Here is a 14,134-nt window from a genome sequence, read left to right as displayed (position 1 = left end):
TTTTAATTGATCATGAGATGTCAAACTATTGGATGAAATGTACTAGGACTAGCTAAAAATTGAAGCATAATTTAAAGCATAGCTCAAACTTAAGTAGCTAAAGAGCTATTAATAGTTGGAATGGAATTACCATTGAAGAGGAAATTGAAGTTCTCAAACTTGACTTACATTTTTACAAGGTAAAACTCACAAAACAAATAATCATGATCTATTTACAAAGTACTTGACCTAAGGAAATACCATTGGAAAAAAATAATTTATGGCCCTATTGAATTAAATAACTAGAAGACCAATTGGATCAATATCTCTAAGAGAAATAATATCCTAGGTGTGTGCCTGAATCTGTGGTGATCAGAATATCAACATGGAGATCAAAGGACCAACATACCAATGAGAATTTTGAGTGAAAATATTTTCTTATCATTATGCTTCGATGAATCTCCATGCCCCATTCAAAATCTCCCTTTTTCGCACAAGTCGGGAGAACGCTGCAAAAGAATTTGTCTTTCTACTAGTTAATTGTATTTGTCTTAAAGTTTCGAAAGTCTTTTCAACTAATCCATTTTCTCTTCATTATATATCAATAATATGCATATTGAAAAAAAGAAACATTTCATTTAAATATAATAATGTACAAAAATAGTGTATTAGAGTAGTTCATTTCAATTTGATCTCAACAATTTTTCATTTGCATATAATTATAAAAAATGACTTAAGTATTTTTGTTATGTAGAATGTTTTTTTTTAAAAAAAAAAAATTCTCTATAAAAGTTAAAGAATAGGAATTATAAAAATAGAAACAATATTTTGACAAGTAAAGGAAGGAAAGAATTTTAATTTTCAATTTAGAAATATCAAGAAAGAATTTCAATGTTTCTAAATCTTAAATATAAAAATACAATGTTTTTAAATTTGATAAATAAAAAATACAATTACATACCAACAAAAATATTTCAAAAATAATATATAAATTATTATTTTCAATTAAGAAAGATCAAATAGAATTTTAATATTTCTAAATTTCAATCATAAAAATATAATGTTTCAATATTCAAAAAATCAAATTAGGCTTTGAAAAAGTGGAGGCATGTATGAGCTCTGCTAGGGTTTCTTTCTGCGACCTATCATATTGCGCATTCTGCGCAGGATTTTATCTTTATTGTCACGCGTACGACCACATTTAGGGCGGCCCTAAGCACCTTATTATGCCTTCAACCGTTCCTAACTCAGCAGTTCTTGCTAGTGTTGGCGGTTCATCGATTTTGCTCAATGGCTCCCCCTCTGAACAAACGACCTCGGAAATTCATTCCAAAAGTGTTTCACGAGGTATGCATTCTGACTCACCTGCTGATGTGGTTTTACCTTTACCTGAATTTGATTCTTCTTGTCAATGGCTTGAAAGTCACACCCTTGTTGGGTATTTTGTTGGGAGAACCCCCCTTGAAAGTGTGCTCAAAGATTGGGTCAACAAGGCCTGGGTCCCTCATGGGGTCCGCCTTGAGATGGTCCAAAACCTGACCAAGGGTTTTTTCCTATTCCGCTTTTCGGAAGTTAGCCATGTGTAGGCTATTTTGGGTCACGGTCCCTGGTATGTTCAGTCTTCTTTGTTGGTTTTCCAAGCATGGCCCCATGACTTCACTGTCTCGGATGAGACCAAGCTCCGGGTCCCAGTTTGGATTGAATTCCCTGGTCTCCCTTTGCCTTGTGTGCCTTTTTTGAACCATATTGCTTCCTCCCTGGGGAGAGTTATTTGTGTGGAGCCAGATAGGTTCTTCCAAGCCCGTCCCTAGAAAAGGGTTTGCGTGGAAGTTAACCTTTCCCATGATCTGAAAGACTCCATTGACATTCAAATAGGATCTCTCTGGCATACCCAGAAAGTCACTTATTTCAACTTACCCAACACGTGCTATCGTTGTCAGTCCACAGACCACAAGATCAAGGACTGCCCTTTGGCAGTGCCTCGTACACCCTCTCCAACACGAGAAAATGCTCATGCTCATCAAGCAGATTCTTCTGCTCCTAAACAGGACTCTCCTGGACTATGGTCACAGGTCGCAGGAATAAATCTTCTGGCTTGGCATCGGCTTCCAATGCCGCCGAACCGACGAAAAATGTTTTAAACCCTTCTTAGAAGGGGATGGCGGCTCCGAGCAAGGTCAACAGCGTGCCTCTTCAGCCTCGGCCTGAGTCCACGCCTCAACTCGCTACCATTATGATGGCCCAGCCGCTCAGCTCTGCTCCTGTTTCAGGAGCCCAAAGGCATTCTCGTAGCCCCTCTCCGCCTAGGGAGGAAGGGGAATATGTTCAGGAGAAGCAGAGGATTTCTTCTCCTTCTATCCAGATTGGCTCAGTTCTGCCAGAATTTTGGCAGAATCGTTTGTCTTCCTTGGATGGAGAGGAGGTAGAGTTCGATGATATGGACGCACTTCATCCATGAATTTCCTCTCATGGAATGTTCGAGGTCTTACTGACCTCTCCAGAAAGTATATTGTTAGAGATACTTTGAAAAAGTTGACTGGCATTGATATTCTTTGCCTTCAGGAAGTTAAGGTTTCTGGTTTTTTGGCTTGCTTCAGCGTGTCGGTCTATCTGGCCAGCCAACGGCTTGTCTAGATTTTGTTTGATATTGATAATCATTCTTTCGGGGTAATTAATGTTTATGCCCTGAATGATGCTGTGGAGCGCTCATTACTCTGGCGATGGTTGCTGACTCTCTACTAGTTGCTACTTGGATTTTATGTGGGGACTTCAATATGGTTGAGATGGCTTGTGATAAAGATGGCATCCTGCCCTTCAGATGGGCAGCTGGCGAGCACGAGGCGTGGTTCTATATGCGCAATAAATTGGGCCTTTTTGATCCCAAAATGGGCCGCCACCATTCTCATTCTCCCTGGCACACCTGGTACAATTTCAAGGCTGGTTTTGACAGAATTTTTAAGCGCCTTGATCGTGCCATGATATCGATACAATCTTTTTTCTCCTTCGCCAGCTCCTCCCTTCTAGTTAAGCCGTTAATGGATGTGACATTATCTGATCACTTCCCCATCAGTTTTTGCATTGAATGGGAGACACGTCAGCCTCGCGCGTGCTAGACGCAATTCTTCCTCAACACTTCTTTGCTTGGTCATAAAGCCACTCTGGCCCACATTCACAGAGTTTGGAACTTGGAGTGCAGGCTAGCTCATAGTACGAGCTGGATTAGGTGGTGGAACGATGCCATCACTCGTACCGCACGCTTCTTGCGCATTTATGGGTGCCCGCTAGCCATCTTTCGCCGACGCTCTTATGAGGCAACCACTGCTGATCTGCTTTTTGCTAACAAGGCTTTAGCGACTAGCCCTTTTTCTCCAACTTTGCAAGTTAAAGTTGCAGAATTAAGGCACAAAAAGCAAGTTGTGGACAATTATACCGCTAGAGGCGTGCAAATCAAGGCTTGTTTGCACTAGCTCAAAATTGGTGATCGTGCCTCTAAGGAGTTTTCTTGGCTTTGCGTGCTAGGCACTCCTCTCCAAGCATTAAAAAGATCAAAGATGGCGTACAAGTCCTTTCGGAGCTACCGAACATTCTGCAGGCTTTTGTGCTTCATTACTAGCAAGTCTTCACTGCCCAAGACCCCACACCTGAGCGCCAGTAGGCCCTGCAGGATTGCCTTGCTGTCGTGCCACATAGGCTGTCTACAGCCCATAATTTTTTTTGTGACCAGTTACTTACACTGAAGGATCTGAAAGAGGCATTACATTCCATGGCCAATGATAAAGCCCCGGGCCTTGATGGCTTTCCCTATGAATTTTACAAAGCTCTGTGGGACTATGCGGGTCTTGACTTGTTTCAGGTTTATTTAGAGGCTTTTCATTCTAATTCTCTAGGAGAGCTAATAAATAAAGGAAATATTAAGTTCATACCTAAAGCTGGTGATCCTGAGGACATTTGCAATTGGCGGCCTATCACGCTCCTCAATGTTTCTTACAAAATTATTGCTAAAGCTCTTGCTTTAAAAATCCGTCATCTTTTGCCTCTCATTGTGCGTTGGGAACAGACTGGATTTATCAAATCCAGGTATATTCTGGATAACATCATCGTCGTCTGGGAAGGCATGGAGTGGGCTCGACGCTCCAACCAGAAGGTTGTTTTCATCAAAATTGATTTTGCTAAAGCCTATGATCGTATTGAATGGCCTTTCATTCTTGCCATGCTGCAAGCTTTGGAATTTGGGCCCAATTTTATCCAATCTATTCGTATACTCTTTGCGGATGCCTCGGCCTGTATCACCATCAATGGTCAATAGTCTTCAGCTTTTGGCCTCTTCCGCTCTATTTGGCAGGGTTTCCCTTTAGCTCCCTCGCTGTATGTGCTTGCCGCTAAAGGGTTTGGTTATCTGTTGGCTAATGTTGCATCTTTGCAGTGTGTTAAAGGCATTTCATTGCCTAATTCTCAGTTGCAGTTACTCAATGGGCACTTTGCGGATGACTCTTTTCTTACTCTCTTGGAGGAAGAGGAGACTATTCGCGAGGTGCTCCAATGCCTCAATATATTTTGTCTTGCTTCGAGCTCCGCCATTCAGTGGCACAAGACGCTTTGTTACCAACAGTCTATTCTACCTTGTCCTACTTGGCTGCAACCCTTTGGCTGGAAGTGGATTGGGCCAGGTGAAACTTTCCGCTTTTTGGGCATTCCTTTTTCTTTTCAAGCCTCCCCAGCAGAGCTTTGGCAGGTTGTGCTTGCTCGGGTGGAGAAAAAGCTGGCTTATTGGATCACCAAGCCTCTATCTTTGGCGGGGAAGTTCCAGATTTGTTCTAAAGTTTTGGCCGCTACTCATGTTTATTATTCCTCTTGCTGGGTGCCTTCTAAAGCTTCTTATAGCAAGCTTGAAAAGTTACTTCAGGATTTTCTTTGGGCTTCCTTTGATACTCATCATGGATTCCATCGTGTCACTTGGGATTTTTGTTGTCTTCCCAGGGACTCTGGAGGCTTGGGTCTACAGTCCACCCAGAGGCAGGGAATTGCTTTACGTGTCAAATGGGTTATTTGCGCCCTTACGGGTGACGAGGCTTGGAAAATTCTCCTTTAGCACTGCATTCAGTCTGGTTTCCCTATCAACAGACTAGCTTGGAAAGGAATTGGCCTCCAGACCCTTCTGGTTATGAAAGAGTCGATTCAGATAGTTGGTACGTTTGTTGCCAAAAGCATTTGGCGTGCCTAGGAGTCTATCAAACCCTGGCTTCGGTGGTCTGGCTCTAGCTTTCGGGACGGGCTCTCATTGAACTAGCACAATGTGTGGTGGTCACCCCTATTTTCCATAAACGGCCAGCCCTTGGCCAAAGTGCCTTGGCTCAAAACTCTTAGATTTCATAAGAAGGGTATTCATACTCTTCATCAACTTTTTCTCAGACCTGCCATGCGAATCATGAAGTGGGACGAGTTCTGTGCTTTGTATAGTTTTCAAAACCAAGACTAGGCTACTTTTGATGGTCTGGTGAGTGCTATCCCAGATGAGATGCTTCATAAAATTGGTATTCATGGGCCCAAGCCTTGGTGGAAAGATTGGAAATGGTACCCAGATACTCCTTTGAGAAACTACAAGCCTCGGCTTGGTTACAGGTGGTTGTCGCCTCACTTTCCCATGATCCAGAGTCTGAATCAGAGCATGAAGCAAACCCTAAAACTAACAAAAATGTGCCCAAATTGTGATGCAGAGTCGACAGTATCCGTTGATCACACGGGAGAACCGACCAGATTGCTTCATGCTACGACACAGACTTAGGAGCACAAAGAGAGATACTTTAGCAGGACTGGGGATATACTATGTCACATTCATGCCCGAGATTAGGGCAAACATAGGACTGCTTACCGCATTGGCAGAGTGATGGCATTCAGAGACTTCCTCTTTCCATCTGGCAACTGGAGAGGTGACGGTGACACTGGAGGATGTATGGCGTATCCCCCGCATTCCGATTCATGGAGAGATGATAGAGTATGACCCAGTGACAGGGAGAGATGCATTGTGCAGATTGTTTGAGTGAGACGCAGATGATTTGGATATCGTGGAGAGAGAGATTGGCTGGGAGACCATGGCATCGGAGTATGATTGACGATATGTGGTGATAGCCGTGGTGATAGCATGTCTACTAGCAGGAGATAGACGAGGATGTGGATTCCCTATTGGATGGGGAAGAGTGCTGGAGCGGATGGTGACAGAGGGGACAGTGTATGCATGGGTACCATGTCTACTGGCTATGCTCTATTTTCAGCTGCATTAGATAGCATATCAGGGAGTTCAGACTTTGAGTTGTGGAGTTACATTGCTACAGGTATGGGCATTTGAGCACATAGCCATATGTCGACCGATCACAGATAGACATGTAGTACCACACCGACCATATGTGTATTTCTATGGGGGAGCATTGAGACAGGGTCCTTTTGGATACATATTATATTGGCGACATGAGCTAGACCGACTGAGAGAGTTCACATGGAGACCATACCGTGATTGCCCAGGATGGTCAGATGACAGCGAGGAGCTACCGTATTGTAGATAGGAGAGGTACTTGATTGGGCAACTAGTGAATCGACAGAGAGTGATTGAGATGTACCTGCCAGAGAGAGTCAGACGATAGTTTGGAGAGAGGCAGGATGTACCTAGGAGGACTACACACTTTGCCTGATCTCACAGAGAGACGAGTTAGTGGGGGAGTATGATTCAGCCACACATAGCATATGCGAACTTCTCACAACTACAGCAGAGACAGTGGGATTGGAGACCAAATGTGGTGGACGCTGGGACGACAGAGGAGTATGAGAGATGGTTTGCACAATAGCGGCCAGTGCCATTGATAGATCCAAACATTCCAGTACCTAGGTGACAGGAGGACTTCCCACTCACAGGAGAGGAGGAGGGAGATGATGAGGACGAGGAGGATGAGGGTGGGGACGAGGATGGTGGAGATGACGAGGATGGAGACAAGGATGGTGGGGATGATGAGGACCGAGATGAGGATGGTGGGGATGACGAGGATGAGCCAGATTCAGGTGAGCATGAGGCATTGCAGGATATACCCATAGAGCCAGAGATAGCTAGGACAGAGGAGATGGAGATATTCAAGGATACCATAGCGAGTCAGCAGGATCACATTGCGACTTTAGAGGGAGAGATAGCCAGACTCACAGCGGAGATAGCTAGACTCACAGCGGCTCGAGATACAGTTGTAGCTCAGGCACAGCGAGAAGAACAGAGAGTCACTGAGTATATTGGGTCGATTCGGGATGCCAGTGTATGGGAGCTAGGATAGATGTTGGTAGAGACCAGAGAGGAGATACGCCATTGGAGGACACTATATGAGAGTGCAGTTCCACTAGAGCAGAGAGCACCTTCATATCGGGCACGATCGAGGATAGAGAGCAGGGCACGCTCTCGGAGGTCATTGAGCAGCATGGGGGTGAGTGGACCTATGAGACCACCACAGCAGGACCAGGAGGGACATCATCCACGAGACCTTGCAAGGATGAGGAGGACCGAGGGAGCACCCAGTGACAGAGGCACGTGCTCCTTAGACAGACAGTAGACATTTTGTAGTTAGCCTGCGGGCCATACTTAGGACAGACAGTCCAATTTTGTACTCCGATATTTTGTGATAGATGATATGATATGCATCGATATGATGGGATGCAATATGTTATGACGTATGGTTATTTTTCATGTATGGATGACTTATGCACTGTTTATGTACGATTGTGGAACATGTATGGATGTATTTTTTTTTATGTGTTTTTAATGCATTGATAATATGAAATGGATAAAATGCTCGATGTGATGCTTGATGTAATGCAAATGTACTAACCAAATGGATGCAGGATGCAGCATATGTGTGCGGGGAAATCGGAGCACTAGACCAAACTGACTATCCAAACTGACGGAAGAAATGTTAGTAAGAAGAAAATGAGACGGAGGACAGTTAAAGATGAAGAAAAACTTGCTTTCAGTAATGCACTTTGTAGGTGAGAACCTTTATTTTTATATAGAAAAATGGATGCGTAGCATCATGGCATTGAAGGCCAAAGCTGAAATGCAACCCTTTTTGCGAAAGACAGACACATCATAGACAAGCAACAATCACAATCAAAAAAGAAAAGGATCATGAACCATCCCGATCACTCTAAATCACTCAGTGACATCATCGAGCAACATAGGAACATGATCGAAGCCAAAGATAAATCAATAAAAAGATAAGATGCACAAATTCCAACAAATCAAACAAACATCTTGATCTTCATTGTCAAAAGTTGAAAGTGCCGATAGGACGATCATGCTGTCTGGTTTCAGGACATGCGGTACCCCATCTAAGACTGGACACAGTCTGGTTTCGAGTATACCACACCCTGTATAAGACCCATGATAGTAGAGACAAGGATAAATGATATTGAGGGTAACGTTCGATTGATATGACAATTGTGATCAGTTTGAATGTCTGGTTTGATGGAAAAAGTTCATCTGTTTACGCATGATTTCATTAAAGCGCGGCATTGGATTGCAAGTCATTGGATGGATGCTCAGTGATCTGTCTATGCACAAAGAGGATATTTATTTTTTGTTTTGCTTTTTCGAGATTTTTACGATTTTTTTTTTGTTCGTTTTTTCAAGACTTTATTTGATTTTTTTGGGATTTTTTCAGGGCATTTTTCAATTTTTTTATGATTTTTTCAAGACATTATTTGATTTTTTTATGATTTTTATTTCTAGGGCATTTTTCAATTTTTTAGGATTTTGCATGACATTGTTTGATTTTTATGATTTTTTTTTTTTTTAATTTTTTCAGGACACTTTCAATTTTTTATGATTTTGCCCCCAATGTCTAGCAAGGCAAGGAATATGACAGGTGAATAAATAGGCTTTCTGAAATGTTGGTGGATAGAGGGAAGACAAAGGCCTTTTATTATGGAGACAATACGGATGCAATTTTCAAGGGCTATTATGTGATGGGACAAGAGACTGGATATGACAATGTAAAGCAGTGACATGGCATGAGGGACATGTCAAGAGGTTTTTGAAACCATGTTTAAATTTTGCGTCCTTATGTCAAATCAAGATCAAGGAATGAAAAAGAGTGTATGGATAGTGATAAGATATGGATAGGATAAGCAAGACCAAGAATGGATAAGGGACATGGACTAAAGGTCGGGATAGGATACGGGATAGTGGCAGAAAGTCACAATAAGACAGAGAATATGGATGAAAGGTTGTAATAAGCAAATGGATAAATGACTAAAAGCTATGATGGACTAAAAGCTGCAAACAAGATGCGTGATGCTCATGAAGATCCTCAGCCTTGTCAAGATCAAAGGTGAAAAAGGGGATATGTGCATATGAGGGACAATAGGATAATGGAGGGTAATGACAGGGGTTCGATAGGATAATGGAACAATGAAGGACAAAAGGATATGATAGGATAAAACCTGCCCCCAAGTGTGGTGTGCAAGAAGTTCATAGATTACGCATGACGCCTGTTTGCCAGGTTTTCACCAGTGGACGAATTATTTTCTTTTTTTCTTTTTCTCACTTTTTTGTCTTTTTTTTTTTTTTTCTGCATTTTGACTTTTTCAATAGAAGATGGACACATGATAGGGGATGGAAGAAGGACTCAAGCATATTATTTTTTTGGATAGTAGCCTTGAAAAAAATGGACGATGACCTTTAAAAGCATGCTCAAAGACGTTGGTAGGATAAGGACATGGAATATGAGATGAAACTAAGGCAAGGATTTATGCAAAGGATTGGACCAAAGGGATCGAAGGATGGAAAATATGCATTGGATAGTGGATAGGGTATTGGAAGAACTGTGCTTGAGTGGATGGAAATGTTGGCAAGATCAACATTGGCACACACCTTGAGGGGTGATGGACTGATGGAGGAAAAATGGACCTGAGATTGTGAGATTTGGATGGAGGAATAACTTGGGATTTTGGGACATAAGCACCCAAAATGGATGAAGAAGGTGATGGAGGAATAGACTTGGAAAGTTTAGATGGAGGAATAGCAATTTTGGATGCCAATCTAGGTTTTTCTTTTTGTGCTTCAAGGAGCTTCTTAGGGATCCACATGGTTTTTGATTTTTCATGCTTTTGTGGTTCCTTGGAGTGCATTGCTTGCACAAGGGATTTGGGAACCCATATAGATTTTGACTTTGCTTTATTTTGCTCAGTGGGTCTTTGTGGCCTTTTGGATTTTTCTTTTTCTTTATAGATCATATTATTCTTTGTTTTGACATGTCGATTATATTAGACATGTTGATCCTTGAATACATGTGGATTGCTAGACTTATGACGTTTATACTTGGCATCCGAATTGCTTGCAGGGGGAAAGGAATGCATGGATGGATATGAATGAAATGGATTTATTTTGGATGGATGAAATTTACTCAAGGATGTGTGCCTTTGCTGACCTTGCATAGAGGATGAAGGGATATAAGGACCTAAGATGGATGGAAGGTATGATGGGGAAGGTGTATGTTTGGATTTTGATGGAGGGATACCAAGGTCTTGAGGAATTTCACTGAGGCCATGACCCTTAAAATTTTCTTTCACATGAAGGGGTTCTTTCTCATGAAGTTCTACTCCTTTTCCTTTATGAATATCTTGACTTGTAGGATACTCTTTTCTTTGGGAAGAAGACGCAAGTCCATTATGAGGTGGATATGATATGAGAGAAATAATGAGATCTTGAAGTGGATCGGATTGTACCAAAGTGGAAGAACCCATTATGCATGTTGAGGGTTCATGAACATCTTGAACTGACACGTTAGAATCATGAGGGGGATTAAGATCATGAGGGGGACTAGGATTGTGTTGTGGACATGGTTCAATGACAGGCTCTTCAAGAGATGGAATGGGAGAAATAATGGGATCATCAAAAGAAATGCGATCTTGGAGTGTATATGGAGCATTAGGACAAGGAGATGGAGGAACAAAAAGATCTTGTGGAGGATCTGAAGGAATAATTTGATCTTAACAAGGAGGAAGATCATTGGAATCCTCTTTAAAGGTGCTTTGCTCTTGACTTTCAATGGGATCATCAGAAAGGATGGAAGGGATATCTTGATCTTTCTTAGAAAGTGGAATGTTAATAGGATTTGAAAGGACATTGTGTTCATGAAATGGAAGGGGATCGTTTGGGATTGGATGGACTAGGATATCTTGATCTTGCTCAAGGAATGGAGTGTCAATAGGACTTTGGATAGGATGGACAAGAATAGGGGAATCATCGTGAGTTTCTAGGAGGATGAGATCTTGGTCAACAATTGGATGGGATGATAAGGTTTCAGGATCTTGATCTTGGTCTGTTTTAACACACGTTTCTTCATGCTCTAAATTATCCTCTTGACATGAGGTTGGACTTTGGATATGCATGGAGGATTCTGACAAGGAATCAATGATTTGGCATGAAGGGGATGCACTTTGAACATTTGTGATGGATTTTGGCAAGGAATCAATGCTTGAACATGAGGAAGAGGGACTTCGAATGGGGTCCTCTAAAATAGGTAATGGCAATAAAGTGCATGGTGGCATTGGGTCTTGTATTTTTGACACATGACAAGGATGTGCATCATGAATTGGATTATTTTGGCAATCAATTATGGATAGCCCTTGGATAATTGCATCCTTGGGTGTATTGTTTGATGAGGACAATATGGAAGGTTCTTGTGAAACTTCTAGAGGTGTAGGGATAGATGCCACTGGAGAGTCAATTTGTTTACGAGGGGATGAGGCATTGCTAGACATAAGTGTATTATCTTGATCTTCCTCAATAAACTCACTTGGTAATTTCCTTAAGAGCATTGCAATAAAGCCACCTTTCTTTCGAGGTTTTGACATGATTGGACCTGGAATTTGAACTTGTTTTTGATTTGATGTCATGTTTTGATTTCGAACTAGATGTTGATCAGATTGGTTTGACATGTTCAAAATTTGGCTTGGTGTGGGCTGCAACCATTGTTTTTGAATGTTTGGTGATTGTTGACACTGATATGTTGATTGAACTTGTTGATTTTCCACCATTGGTTGAACTATTTGTTGACATTGTATAGTTGGTTGGACATATTGTTGAAATTGGACCATTGGTTGTATTGGTTGAAAATCTGATTGATAGTAAACACCTTCTTGTTCTTGTTGTGGAGGCACATAATGTTGAAATTGATGTTGTCTCTTTTCTTGAAATTGTTTCATCATCTCTATTTGGGAGAGGAGAGCTGGTATGTCTGATCGCTCAAGAAGAGATCTTACATCAATTGGCTCGATATTTGGATTTCGACCTGGAAATTTTTGAAACATTTTGGACACTTGTGATCTATTCTTCACAATGTTTTTCACTTTTTGTTCCAATATCTCATTTTCTTGAGCCAGCTTCTCCTCTAGTTTTTGTATTTGGACATTTACATCATCATGAAAAGTTTGACCAATATTGCCTTGTTGTTGGGTTGGATATAATTGTGATTGCCTTGGATTAAAATTTGATTGCATTGTCGGTTGATATGTCAAACTTTGTTGCATCATTGGTGCTTGGAACCTTGTTTCAATAGACATGTCACTATGCAAATGCAATACTTTTGGAATTTTTCAAGGATAATGTATGATATGCAACTAAATGCAAACTAAATGAATGAAAATGCAATATATGGCAAGAATGTAACCTATGTTTTTGGTTGTTTTTCAAGATTTTGACAAACTTATGAATGCAAATCTAAGAGAGGGACCCTTAGGAAATTGGAATGATATCTAGACCTCAAAGGACAAAAGGACCAAGTGACAAAGGACAAAATGACAATGTCTCCCCTATATGCTTGGATACTAAGCTAGGTTTGATGAAAATGACATGGGTGATAAAAGGACAAAGGGTTTGAGAAGGTCTAGACTTCCTAACAACGACTTAGGGTTTATCAAAGATTTGGATTACTCAAGTATCACAAAACCTAGTTTTTGAGACTATATGCAAAAGGACAACTAATATGCAAATGACCCTAATATGATATGATAATGACCTAAGCTTAATGAAGAAACCTAGGGTATGCAAATGCAAATGTATGACAATGGTATGACTTTAATGCAAGAGGACACATGCAAATGGATGACTCTTATTGATATGCAAAGGAGTATGACTTAGGTGAAACCTAACCTTGGTACTTGACAATGAATTTTGCAAAATACAACCTAGGATGAACCTAAATGTAAGTGACATGAATGTTGAGACAAGATTTTGAACAATGTTTGACAGCCATGTTGGAAGATGTGTTTTGAACCTTGTTGAACTTTTGTTGGATGAATGTCTCTTGTGTTTAATCTTATGTTGGATCAATTTACCTTGTTCTTGAAATGAGATGCAATTCAACTTTTGACAAGCAAAGAATACAAGATATTTCAACTTAGACTCAAGACAATCATGCTCATTACCACATTTCTTATGGTAGGCAAGGACATTAGGTACTTGAGAGGTAGACTCATTATGGGATTCAAGGAGAATACATAGATGCTTGACCCCACGGGCTCCCCTCCACGACACTCACTTCTCAGAGTAGCCAAGCATCAGTCCCCATGGAAATCTCCCCATGGCGAACTTAGTATCTCTTCCAAGTATCCGAACTTGTCCTTCTCAAGCAACTAGAAGGGTTTTTGGCCTCTAAAACAAGGTGTTTAGTAAGGATTTCTGTTAAGCGTTACTCCTTGATGTCGTGCAAGCGTGATTGAGACATTAAGCCCATCAAGATACCAAACAAATGTAGTCGCGCAAGCATGATTTAGACCAAGAGGCCCTACTTAGATGTTGATATGAGAAAGAGTTCAAGGGTCATCACTTCCCAAGTAACTGCAATTCCCACGTAACACTTCCTTCAAAGCTTTCGCTCATCGGGTATTTTTTTATAGTGAGTTAGAATGCCAAGGAATTCTAGCCGTACTCACTTTGGGCCATTCCCTTCTCACGATTATCACTTGCTTGCAAAAGCAAAGTGGTCGAGAAGGTAGGCCCTCTAAAGGTGACACTCAATCAAAGACATGAGCATGGTATCGAAGATCTGGATTTCTGATCACCCTAAGAAGGATGAGAGCATACTCTCCTACTCCAATGTCACACTCAACAATCAAAGAAAAAACA

The sequence above is a fragment of the Cryptomeria japonica genome, chromosome 2 (genome assembly GCF_030272615.1).
Source record: "Cryptomeria japonica chromosome 2, Sugi_1.0, whole genome shotgun sequence".
In the NCBI taxonomy this organism is placed as follows: domain Eukaryota; kingdom Viridiplantae; phylum Streptophyta; class Pinopsida; order Cupressales; family Cupressaceae; genus Cryptomeria; species Cryptomeria japonica.
Note: the sequence above shows the minus strand (reverse complement) of the source record.